This window comes from Jaculus jaculus, chromosome 14 (assembly GCF_020740685.1).
Source record: "Jaculus jaculus isolate mJacJac1 chromosome 14, mJacJac1.mat.Y.cur, whole genome shotgun sequence".
NCBI classification, from domain to species: Eukaryota; Metazoa; Chordata; class Mammalia; order Rodentia; family Dipodidae; genus Jaculus; species Jaculus jaculus.
The window spans coordinates 84,015,441-84,028,404 of record NC_059115.1 but is presented as its reverse complement, the minus strand read 5'-3'; the positions used below and the strand labels follow the sequence as shown (position 1 = coordinate 84,028,404).

Genomic DNA, 12,964 nt, shown 5'->3' with positions numbered 1-12,964 from the left:
CTTCCTGAGCCAGCCCAAGTCCATAACAATCAGCTCTCTTGCTCAGATTTACCTGAGTCTGAGGGTAAAGCCCACCACAGTAAGATTATAAATAGATCCTTTCTAGGTAGACAGGCCTCCTTTTGGCTTTTCACCTCTCTTGAAATTCCAGGTCCCAGCTCTGGTAAGCCCCCCTTGTCTCAACCCAGCTGGGCTGAGATGAGAGATAGGGGAACACCCTACTCCCACAAGGGCTCTCTACTCCCTCCTGCCTTCCACATGGCAGGAGCTCACTGTACCTTCTTTTCCATCTAAGTTTTACCATCTGGTCTATGGATTTTAATTCTTTAAATTCATAAGACAAGGATCCAGGAAAAGGCTAAAATTATTGGTGTGTTACCATAATGGTATATTGGCAAGGAACCCCAACATTCCCATTACAGGACTCCCCAATAAGTTTATGTCACAATGTCAAGGCTTAGGAATGCTGTCAATTTGGTTAGGGATCATAGTTCCCCTAGATACAAAGACACTAGTATAACTTTTGGCACATGTTGACCTAGTAAGTAAACAAATAAAAGCAACAAATTCCAGTTACCCCTGTTAGTACCTTTACCACCTGGTATATCAACTCTCTAAAAAGGAATATATGGACTTTTTCTTCCTAAATTACCCATAAGAACAAAAAGAAAAGAATAGGGGTTGGGGATGTCCCTCAGCAGGTAGAGGGCTTGCCTAACCTACAAAAGTGTCTGGATTCAATCCTCAGCACAGGGTAATAAGTAAACTCTGTTATTATCTTTGTATGTGAATGCAGACTTACATGTCACAGCAAATGTGTGGAGGTCAGACGACAACTGTAGGTGTCAATTCTCACTTTCCACCTTGCTTGGGCAGTTCTCACTTTCCACCTTGCTTGGTGTTGGCCTCTGCATACCAAGAGATTCCATGAATTCTCCCAGCTCCATGTCACCATAAAAGGACTAGAATTGGAGGAGGGCTGGGATTACAGACGCACGTGACTCCATTGGCTTTATGTGGGTTGTTGGGAATCCAAATTCAGGTTCTCACACTTCTATAGCAAGTGCTTTTACCCACTGAGCCAACTCCCGAGCTCATAAATCACCTCTTAATTTAAAAATCCTATGCAACATGTCATGAATACCTTTATAGTATTCCTACACACTGATACAACTGACAATTACACTTCCACCTGGAAATTCCTTCCTCCCTTAGCCTGTGTAATTCTATTCTCATCTAGTTATCCACATAAATGAAGAAAAATGTAAGACAGAAAAAAATGCCCTCACAGATACTTCATTATAATAAATAAAAAATAACAATTAATAAGTAAGTTTAAGTCCATGAGGTCATATGCAGAAAACATAGAAAAGAGGGCCTGAATGCAGAGGAGAAGGTAGAAGCATCTCAGAGTAGTGGGCTAGGCTAGCACAGGGGCATGCAAGTCCAAATTCTCCAAGTCGAGCCAGGTGTCAGAGAGGCCAGCCTGAGACTCCATGGTGAATTCCAGGTCAGCCAGAGCTAGAGTGAGACCCTACCTTGGAAAACAGAAGAAGAGGAAGTTAGCCTTGCTAACAGGGTAGGAGGGTGTAGCATGAAAGTACTAGTATGGGAGAAGGAGACACTGCAAGGAGATAAATAAAATAATGCTAATAAAGGCTTTGGAATTTATGCAGAATGAAATATTTTAAATGAGGGATGGGGAGTGGGTTTGGTTGGTTGGTTTTTCGAAGCAGGGTCTCACTGTAGCCCAGGCTGACCTGAAATTCACTATGTACTCTCAGGGTGGGCATAAACTCATGGCAATACTCCTACCTCCGCCTCCCAAGTACTAGGGTTAAAGGCATGTGCCATCACGCAAAGCTAAAAATGAGGGTTTTTAATGAAGGAGAATTATTCAGTTTCTATCCTCTGAATATAATGTAATGATGTCTATACCTGTCCATGAAACTACCTGTAACATAGTCAATGTGCCACAGAAAATAACCATAAAAGCTAGAGGTGCATATATAAACATTCACACACATCCTCATGCACACATATTATATATACCAGAAGCAGAACAGGTGCAGGCAGGTCTCAGAGGCCACAATCCTTGAAAGAAGGGAGCACTCAAAGTGACCACTTCCTTCACATTAGATTTTTTTTCCCCCTAAGTGCAGTGCCCATAGGGCAGAAGAGAACCCAAGAAGTCATAAGTGTAAGTGAATGAGGAGACACAGTGATTGCAACTTGAGGGGAAAAAATCAGAGTGGGAACCAATAAAAAGGTATACAAGTCTGTCTACAAACTTCCTTCTAGTAGTTGGCTATATTTTTACAAGGCATGATTCCAAGAAAACCAGCAGCAAACATTGTCTGAGAGGTTAGTAAGAATAGAGATTTCAGCAATCACAATGCTGAGAAGTGCCAGAACGTGCAGCTCTCCTAAGGAGAGACCTCAGTGAACATCCTGGGCTCTTTAAAGACTACATAAGAGCCACCTGGAGGACTAAGACCAATATTCTAGGACTGTGAGGAAAAAAAAAAAAAAAAAAAAGACACAGAAAAGACTGCATAAAGCCCAAAATGAGTTCAGTAGCTTAGAAGTGGCCTGCTGACATTTTTCTGTCAGAAAAAAAAAAGTGATCTTCTTTGAAAAAAGATACTATCCCATTTTTATCCTAAATATCCAGCATCTGATGAAAACTTGAACTGTGTGCATGAGAGTGAGTCATGGGGAAGGGAAGGAATAAATGATAGAAATGAAGAAGTGAAGAAAAATGGAAAGGAGGATGGGAACAAGCAGAAACAGACCCAGGACTGACTCAGATACTAGTTATCAGTATAACAGCTAATGGAATTATATTATGGTTGATATGACCAGAAAATACAAGATTGACAAAACAGATGAAATAAAGACTGTCAAAGTAGAATATAAACAAAATAAAATGGGCATTCAGAACTAAAAAATACAGTATCTGAAATTAAAAGTCCAGTGGGTAGTTTTAACACCAGACTGAAAATTGGAAAACACAAGATTACTAAATGTAAAGACAGGTCAAGACAAACCACGCAAACTGAGGCATAAAGAAAACAGAATAGCCCAACAGATGCTTGTAATACAGTCAGAACATCTAACACAACTCTAATTAGTATGCCAAAAAAAGAAAGGGCAAAAGCAATATTGGAAGAGATAGGGGTTAAGAACTGTTTGATGAAAGATATAAAGCACATTTTTAAAATCTTAGAAAAAATTGAAAATTACACCAAGTGTAGTGTAGTTAAACACTAAAAACCAAAGATGAAGGGAAAAAAATCTTAAAAGCTTAAGACAGGGTCAGCAAACATTTCTATAAAGGGCTCAATAATAAATATCTTAGACTCTAATAGCCATATCATCTCTGCTACATCTACTCATCTCTACCATTGTAGGATGAAAACAGCTATAGATAATACATAAATAAACGGGCATAGCTGTGTTGAGTGGGGGGAGGGGCTTTATACAATAGATATTTATTGCCTTAAAAGGGCAACAATAACAGTGACTGACAACTTCTCTCAAAACACATTATGGGGCCGGGCGTGGTGGCGCATGCCTTTAATCCCAGCACTCGGGAGGCAGAGGTAGGAGGACTGCCATGAGTTCAAGGCCACCCTGAGATGACAGAGTTAATTCCAGGTCAGCCTGGACCAGAGTGAGACTCTACCTCGAAAAAAGGAAAAAAAAAAAAAAAAAAAAACACATTATGTGGACCAGAAGACAACAGGGTGACATATTAACACATAATTCTGATCTTAATGAAAATATCCTTCAACCCTGAAGGTAAGACCAAACAGCTTTGAAATCTGTGACCAGGACACAAAAGGATATCACTTGAAAAGGAGGATACGAATTTAAAGTATATGTATATCAATCCATGTGTTATAAATGTGTAATTCCCACATAGAATGAAAAAGCTGACAGAGCTATGTAAAACACACATCCACAATTAGAACGGACAATTATAATACAACTCTTAGTAACTGTCAAGAAAAAAAAAAGTCCAAGATGTGTAAAATGTGAACACAACTGATGAACATGACATGCAGTGAATACTATGCCAAACAACTCCTAAGTAGTCAAGTGTGCACAGAGCATTTTTCTAAAATAGACTATATGCCAGATAATGGATAGAGAGTTCAACTGGGACATCAAATATTTTAAAGCAACTAATGGAACTGTAGCATTTCACAATTTTTAGGATGTGCAGCTAAAGCACCAATGAAAAGTAAATTTTCAGGGCTGGGAGACAGCTCAGTGGATAAAGTGCCTGCCAAACGAGTGTGAAGACCTGAGTTTGTATTCCCAACAGTCATGCATAGCAGGCATCGCTGTCAGCCGGTAGTCTAGTACCCACAAGATGAAGAAGTGAGCTCGGGGTTCTGGTACATCCATTCTCTATCTTGCTCTTGCTCGCTCTCTCTCTCTCTCAATAACAGTAATTTTTAAAAACAGAGAATGCAGTGAAACCACAAAAGCATCTACGGTCCTATACAAGGACCCAAAAAGAAGGTCTACAAAGGGCCTATAAAATATATGGTACAGTTGTTTTCTCACATACAATAAACACCTTACAAGTCCCAGTTACACAATAATAATTAGTTGGGAAAAAATGAATATAATCAACATACTAAACTGTGCAAGGATATATAAAAACTTTCAATGGATTCTTAAAAGTGTTCATGATTGGGAAATAGGGCCAAGTTTGGTAGCATGTGCCTTTAATCCCAGCACTAGGGAGGCAGAGATAAGAGGATCCAGGGAGTCCAAGGCTAGCCTGGTACTACAAAGTTTCAGGTCAGCCTAGGGTAGAGTGAGACCCAACATCCAAAAAAAAAAAAGATTGGCAAATATTGAATCCACTCATACCAGCATGAAGAAAACAGACTCTAGCCGGGCGTGGTGGCGCACGCCTTTAATCCCAGCACTCGGGAGGCAGAGGTAGGAGGATCGCCGAGAGTTTGAGGCCACCCTGAGACTACAGAGTGAATTCCAGGTCAGCCTGAGCCAGAGTGAGACCTTACCTCGAAAAACAAAAAAAAAAAAGAAAGAAAGAAAACAGACTCTACTGTTGGTGACTGGGAGAAACTTGGTATTATAGAGACTTTTGCATGGATGGCACAAAGCACTGACTTCAAAGCTGCTCTTGAAAAGGGTTTTGTTTTGTTTTGTTTTGTTCCTGAGGCAGCATAAGTGTCTGTGTGTAAAGTCCTTTGATCTTTTTTTCTGGAAAAATACATCAGAGCTTGTTCACTATAGTTATCTATGATGGTATGAGAACGGAAGTGGTATTTCCTTTCTATAGCATTGACTAACTCACCAGTAACATATCTTGAGTATAACAATAGTTAACTTAGTTAATTCCAGTTTTCCAGAACATCATTTTATTTTACTGTCATTCCTAGACACACAGTCTTTATGAAACATGTGGACCTAGCTAGCTAGCATCACTCCCATATAACAGGTAAAGAAATAGCATTGAAATGTAAGGAAAGGATTTAATAGAAAAGCATAAGAATGACTGTAAGAAATTCTAAATTCAATGAGCTTCTAAGTAGATCATCATAGGACTAGACAATGGTAAAGCACAGAATTTATCAAGACATTTATTTTAAAATACAGCACTCTTCCTTCCCACTTACCACTTAGCTATCAATTTCTGCTGTAAGGCTGAATATATGTTAGGAATTGTAAAGCAACACCTTGGAAGAAATATAAACTCTACAATATACCACTGGCATACTACTTCCTTACTAAATTCAATCTATCACAAGGAAAAGTGCCCTATTTTTTTTTCTTAGATTCAAAAAATTTATGTAAAGAAAACTGATGGCTGGAACCATAGTAAACACTGATTTTAATTATTCTCAATGGTAGTTTAAAGCATCTGTGATGTATTCCTGCATAAGTCAAAATAAATTTTATTTTCACTGATATTACTTTGACTGTATCTGATTAGCATTACCTCATGTAGATTCATCAGTACAAAATTAATTAGTATTATAGAATAGTGCATTCCATCCAAACAATTCATCTTTGTTGGCTCACATGCCTCACTGCTACTGGCATGCCACCATAATAATGGGCATGGTGCCACCGTAACAGATGGGCATAAACAAAGACATGCCAAACAGTCAGTTGTGCATCAAGTTTAAGTATTAGTATTCGATCGCCCTCCAAGAAATTCATAAACTATAGGAGAGTGAAAAGAAGTTATCTACAACTGTGTTAGTCACCTTTGCCAACTCAAAACTAAATTAATTTTTAAACTCTTTTTTTAAAGCAAACAAGTTTTCAAGGCCACAGAAGGTGAGTTTTCCATTTGATGATTTTTGGATCAGCCTTCTGGGTAGGGAATTGAGGAAACCAATATGCAATCACTACCTTAGGTAAGCTGTGTCCCCAAAGTACTTAAAATCTATTCAAAAAAGAAAATCAAGCTGGGTGTGGTGGCACATGCCTTTAATCCCAGCACTTGGGAGGCAGAGGTAGGAAGATCACTGTGAGTTCAAGGCCACCCTGAGACTTCATAGTGAATTCCAGGTCAGCCTGGGCTAAAGGGAGACCCTACCTAGAAAAATCAAAATGAAAGGAGGGGGGGAAAGGGGGGAGGAAGGAAGGAAGGAAGAAGGGAGGGAGGGAGGGAGGAAATAAATCAGCTGTTGGAAAGTCACACAGCAAGGCTGTAAGACGAGAAAGTTCTAGGCATTTGCTGCATGAAAACATAAACTTTAGGCTGAAATGGTAAAATCAGTGTTAGGTTTTGAGCTCTAATTTTTGCAAGTCAAATTGCACATCTAAGTTTCCTAATGAAGGTGATGCAGATCTAAAAACAATAAAAAGGTCCTATATCTACTTGACAGGAATATAATGTAAAAGTACAAATCAGTACAGTTTATATAACAGTACTTGCTATCTATTGAAAAAGAATTCTCATCTGTAACTGTCATTTAAAAATTGTTTCCAGGACTTCCTGTTAAGATGGCAGTGTAGGTACCACGACAAAGCAGCCTAGGGGTGAAAAAGACCAAAAAACTCAGCAAGGATGGTAGTGGTGGCAGCAGCACGATCCGGCCAGGCTGTAACCGTCGTCCCTCCGCGAGTGGCTGGAGCGTCAGCGGCATCCAGGTCCAGCGCGAGATGACACCAGCAGGCAGCAGCGGCAGCAGGGCCAGCGGCAGGAGGAAAATACACAGTAGCGCCAGCCTCAGCAGGGGGACCAAGATGGACTCGTGGACACGCACCATCGCCGTCGGGCCGGGTGTTATGCGCCGAGGCGGCTGGGGTGGAGTCGTTGCCCCCGCTGCCGCCAAGATGACTGAGGAGAGAGGCACATTCCCTCACTCCCGCCTCCACTGGACGTCAATGCCCAGTTCACAGCTCACCGGCGTTTTTCGTTGGATACGTTGTACATTTATGGCAATTCTGAGTGTGAGGGCAGACTTCTGCCAGGCTCAGCACAGTGTTTTTGCTGACAAGTGAGCTTGGAGTTTCTATGTGCCATAATTATAATTAACATTGCCTTGAAGACTCTGGACACCAAGACGTGCCTCAGAAATAATTGCCTTTTTTTTATTGCAAGCATATTTCTTTTAATAACTCCAGTAAAATTAAGCATCAAGTAAAGAAAAGTGGAAAACAATCTACACATTTAACTTGTCTCACTAGTGCCTAAATGTAGTAAAGGCTGCTTAAGTCTTGTATGTAGTTGGACTTCTTTTTGCAGTCTGTAGGTATCCATCTGCAGACATTGAGGCCCAAGTGGATTCTAAATACTTCTGCCTATCTTGAAGAGTGAAGCTTCCTAGGAATAAACAAGTTGAATAGAGAAAATAGTGATCGATAATAGGCATTTTAGCAGTCTTTTTAATGTTTTCTGCTGTGAAACATTTGAAGACTTATTGATTTTTGTTTAAATTTTTATTTTCCCCACTACACTCACCCACGCACACTCACACTTTTTATTTGCCATAATGAACTGTCCAGCCCCTGTGGAGATCTCTTATGAGAACATGCGTTTTCTGATAACTCACAACCCTACCAATGCTACTCCCAACAAGTTCACAGAGGAACTTAGGAAGTATGGAGTGACAACCGTGGTTTGAGTGTGTGATGCTACTTAAGATAAAGCTCCAGTTGAAAAAGGAAGGAATCCACGTTCTAGATTGGCCATTTGGTGATGGAGCTCCACCCCCTATCAGATTATAGATGATTGGCTGAACCTGTTAAAATCCAAATTTCGTGAAGAGCCAGGTTGCTGTGTTGCAGTGCATTGTGTTGCTGGCTTAGGAAGGGCTCCTGTGCTGGTTGTGCTTGCTTTGATTGAATGCAGAATGAAGTATGAAGATGCAGTTCAGTTTACAAGACGAAAAAGAAGGGGAGCATTCAATTCCAAACAGCTGCTTTACTTGGAGAAAAACCGACCTAAGATGCTTCAGAGATACCAATGGGCATTGCTATGTTCAGTAGAACTATAAACGAAGGCTTACTTGATTGTGGCATTTAGAGGGAACTCTTGGTACCTGGAAATGTGAATCTGAAATCTTACCTGTGTCATCAAAGTAGTGATGGATTCAGTACTCCTCAACTCCTAATGATTGGGGAAAAAGCTAATGCTAAATCCCTCTAAAACATGAATAAAACTTTTAAGAAAAGGGGAAAAGAATAAAAAATCCTCAGCAAAATACACACTTTTACTAAAAATCAAGGAGTATAGGAAATTAAAACGGCAGCGGAGAAGTAGAAGAGATCCAGAGCCTGCACAGGCCGGCAAAAGTGGCCCTGGCAGGTCCACCGAGAAAGCCGCCAAGCTCGGCCTAAGCCTCAGGAAAAGCCAGGTGTGGGGAGCTTCCACTCACACCGGAGCTCTCCGCAAACTCAAGAAACATTAAGGGTGGCTGGCAGTGAACAACGGAGGAGCAGACCACAAGGTAGAGAAAGACATGGGACAGCGAGAATTAGAGCAGCTGCGGCTCCCTCCCCTCCCCCGGCCTGTGCCCAGCTCCAGCAAACAGAGCAGCGGTACTGGGACCAGCCACGCCAACTTGAGGAACAGTGGGACCCAAGCAGGAGCAGAGTCCTGTAGCAACATCAGCGGCTCTGGCACCGGCAACAGCGGCCCCAGTGGCAGCATATCCAGCAGCGGCAGCACCAGCAGATCCAGCAGCAGCAGCTTCAGCAGGAGCAGCTGCGGTTCCAGCAGTGGCAGCTTCAGAGGCAGCAGCAGCGGTTCCAGCAGTGGCAGCTACAGCAGCAGCAGTGGTGGCGAAGGATCCAGCAACAGCAGCTTCAGCAGTAGCAGTAGTGATTCCAGCACCGGGGGTGCCGATCTGCAGGGCCACATTCGCCACACTGGGTTTGCCCTGCAGGAAAAGCCAGTGCCCAGCTCCAAAGATCAGAACAGTGGCCCAAAAACCAAGCCAGCAACTTGACTGAGACCAAAATCATCCAAAAAGGTAACTGGGATAGCACCAGGGAAGGGTCTCACTTGGTCACAAGCTGACTTGGATCCCTCAACAGACCAGAAATCTTAACCTCTTTCCTGATAAAGGATCTGGTTGTTATAATACCTACCGTTGCATAAATACACAGTGCTCTTTTTAATTGAATGTGCACAGTGTTTAGTTAAATTTTAGAATCTACCTATATTTTATTGCATTCAGCCTACTTGAATGCTCCCATAGCAGGGAAACTCAACTCCTAGGAACACCTTTGTAGATACTCTGAAAGTCTTACAAGCCACACCTAACACTTTAAGCTCCTACCCCAGAGATATATAACATCAAATCAATTGATACAGCTAATACCCACCTAGCTAGAAAATCCAAGCATTAACTTAATCCAAGATGCAAAAATATATAATTTTGACACAAGAAACACTAAAAAGCAAGACGATATAAATCCACCTAAAAGTATTAATGCATCAGAAATGACCTCAAGTGAGAAAGAGTTAGAGGAAATGCCTGAGAAAGATTTCCAAAGAATGATTGTAAATATGTTCAAAGAAGTCAAAGAACAAATCAAAGGAGTCAAAGAGGAAACTAAAGGAATCAAAGAAGATGCAGGACACCAATTTCATGAAATAAAGAAGGCAATAAAAGACATAAATAAGGAAATAGAATTAATAAAGAAAAACCAGTCAGAATTGCTAGCAATGAAGAACACAGTTAATGAAATTAAAAAAAAAAAAAACTCTAGAAAATCTCACCAGTAGAAAGGATGAAGGAGAGGACAGAATATCTAAGCTAGAAGACCAGGTGGCAGATCTAATATAGTCCAACAAAGAGAAGGACAAACTTATAGAAAAGTATGAGTGGGAAATTCAAGATATTCGGGACACTATGAAAAGATCAAATATAAGAATTCAGAGCATAGTAGAAGGAGAAGAATTCCACTCCAAAGGCATAGTAGGCATCTTCAACAATATCATAGAAGAAAACTTCCCCCAAACTGGGAAAGAGGTGCCAATGCAGATACAGGAAGCCTTTAGAACCCCAGCCAGACAAAACCTGGAAAGAACCTCTCCTCGCCATATTATAATCAAACTACCAAACACACAAACCAAAGAAAAAATATTGAAAGCAGTTAGAGAGAAAAATCAAGTTACCTACAAAAGCAAGCCCATCAGGATTATAGCAGATTATTCAACACAAACTTTAAAAGCCAGAAGGGCTTGGAGTGATGTATTCCAAGTTTTGAAAGATAACACCTGTCAACCAAGTTTACTTTATCCTGCAAAGCTATCCATTCAAATAGACGGAGAAATAAGGGCATTCCATGACAAAAGCAGGCTAAAGGAGTACTTGAAGACAAAACCAGCTCTATAGAAAATGCTTGAAAGAATCCTCCATGCTGAAGGAAAAGCACACATATAAGGAACCTGGAAAAAAAAAAAAAAAAACAAGCAATACTCAAATACTAGTTAACACAAGAGAGCAAAGGTAGACCCGGAACAACAAAAAAAATAAAATAAAAAATAAAAATGTCAAACATAAATACACACCTTTCAATAATATCTCTTAATATCAACGGCCTCAATGCCCCAACCAAAAGACATAGGTTTGCAGACTGGGTTAAAAAGCAGGATCCCACAATTTGTTGTCTCTAATAAGCTCACCTTTCTACAAAGGATAGACATTATCTTAGGGTGAAAGGTTGGAAGACGGTGTTTCAAGCAAATGGGCCTAGAAAACAAGCAGGGGTTGCTATTCTAATATCTGACAAGGTAGACTTCAGTCCAATGTCAGTCAAGAAAGATAAGGAAGGTCACTTTATATTGATTAAGGGCACATTCTAACAGGAGGACATTACAATCCTAAACATATATGCACCTAACATGGGGGCTCCGAAATTCATCAAACAAACACTATTAGAACTAAGGTCACAGATAACACCAAACACAATGGTGGTGGGTGACTTTAACACCCCACTATCAATTGACAGGTAATCATGGGAAAAAAAAAAGACAGGCATCTGAACTAAATGAGGTCATTGAAAGAATGGACCTAACAGATATATTCAGGACATTTCATCCAAAGGCTTCAGAATATACATTCTTTTCAGCAGCACATGGAACATTCTCTAAAATAGACCATATATTAGGACACAAAGCAAATCTTAAATATTCAGAAAAATTGAAATAATTCCTTGCATTCTATATGACCACAATGGAATTAAACTACAAATCAGTAGCAAGAAAGGCTATAGAGCATACACAAAATCATGGAAACTAAACAATACACTACTAAATGATGAATAGGTCAATGAAGAAATCAAGAAGGAAATCAAAAAATATATACAATCAAATGATAATGAGAACACAACATATCAAACTCTCTGGGACACAATGAAGGCAATCCTAAGAGGTAAGTTTATAGCCTTAAGTGACTATATTAAGAAATTAGAAAGGTCGCAAGTAAACAACCTAATGCTTCACTTTAAAGCCTTGGAAAAATAAGAACAAGGCAATCCAAAAATCAGTACATGGGAAGAAATAATAAAGATTAGAGCAGAAACTAATGAAATAGAAACAACAAAAAAAAAACACCAATCCAAACAATTAATGAAACAAAGAGTTGGTTCTTTAGCAATTCTGACCAAAAGAAAGAGAAAAGAGACACAAATTAATAAAATTATAGATAAAAAAGGTAACATCACAACAGATTTCAGAGAAATTCAAAAAATCATAGGGACATACTATAAAAGCATATACTCCACAAAGTATGAAAATAAAAGGAATGGATGATTTCCTTGATTTATATGACCTACCTAAATTAAGTCAAGATGAGGTTAATCACTTAAATAGACCTATAACAAGCATGGAGATCCAAACAGTTATCAATAATCTCCCAACTAAAAAAAGCCCAGGCCCAGATGGATTCACTGCTGAATTTTACCAGACCGTCAAGGAAGAGCTAACACCATTGCTTCTTAAGCTTTCCCAGGAAACAGAAAAAGAAGGAATTCTACCAAATTCCTTCTATGAAGCCAGCATCGCCTTGATACCAAAACCAGGCAAAGGTAGAACAAAAAAAGAAAAGTACAGACCAATCTCCCTCATGAACATAGATGCACAAATTCTCAACCAAATATTGGCAAACAGAATACAAGAATATATCAGAAAGATCAGTCACCCTGACCAAGTAAGCTTTATACCAGAGATGCAGGGATGGTTAAATATATGCAAATCTATAAATGTAATACATTATTTAAATAGGTTGAAGGACAAAACTCATATGAACATCTCATTAGACACAGAGAAAGTGTTCAACAAAATCCAACATCCCTTCATGATAAAAGTCTTACAGAGACTGGGAATAGAAGGAATATATCTCAATAAAATAAAAGCTATTTATGACAAGCCTACAGCCAACATATTACTAAATGGGGAAAAACTGGAAGCTTTTCCACTAAAATCAGGAACAAGACAAGGGTGTACACTGTC

At 39.8% G+C, this 12,964-nt stretch overlaps 1 protein-coding gene and 1 pseudogene across 4 annotated transcripts in view; one reads left to right on the top strand and one right to left on the bottom strand.

Annotated features, from left to right (window-relative positions):
• The window catches only part of Ap3b1 (adaptor related protein complex 3 subunit beta 1), a 242,170-nt gene that overhangs the window by 215,072 nt on the left and 14,134 nt on the right, over window positions 1-12,964 (bottom strand). The gene's annotated exons all lie outside the window — the stretch shown is intronic.
• Window positions 7,995-8,622, top strand: LOC101611355 (annotated as a pseudogene).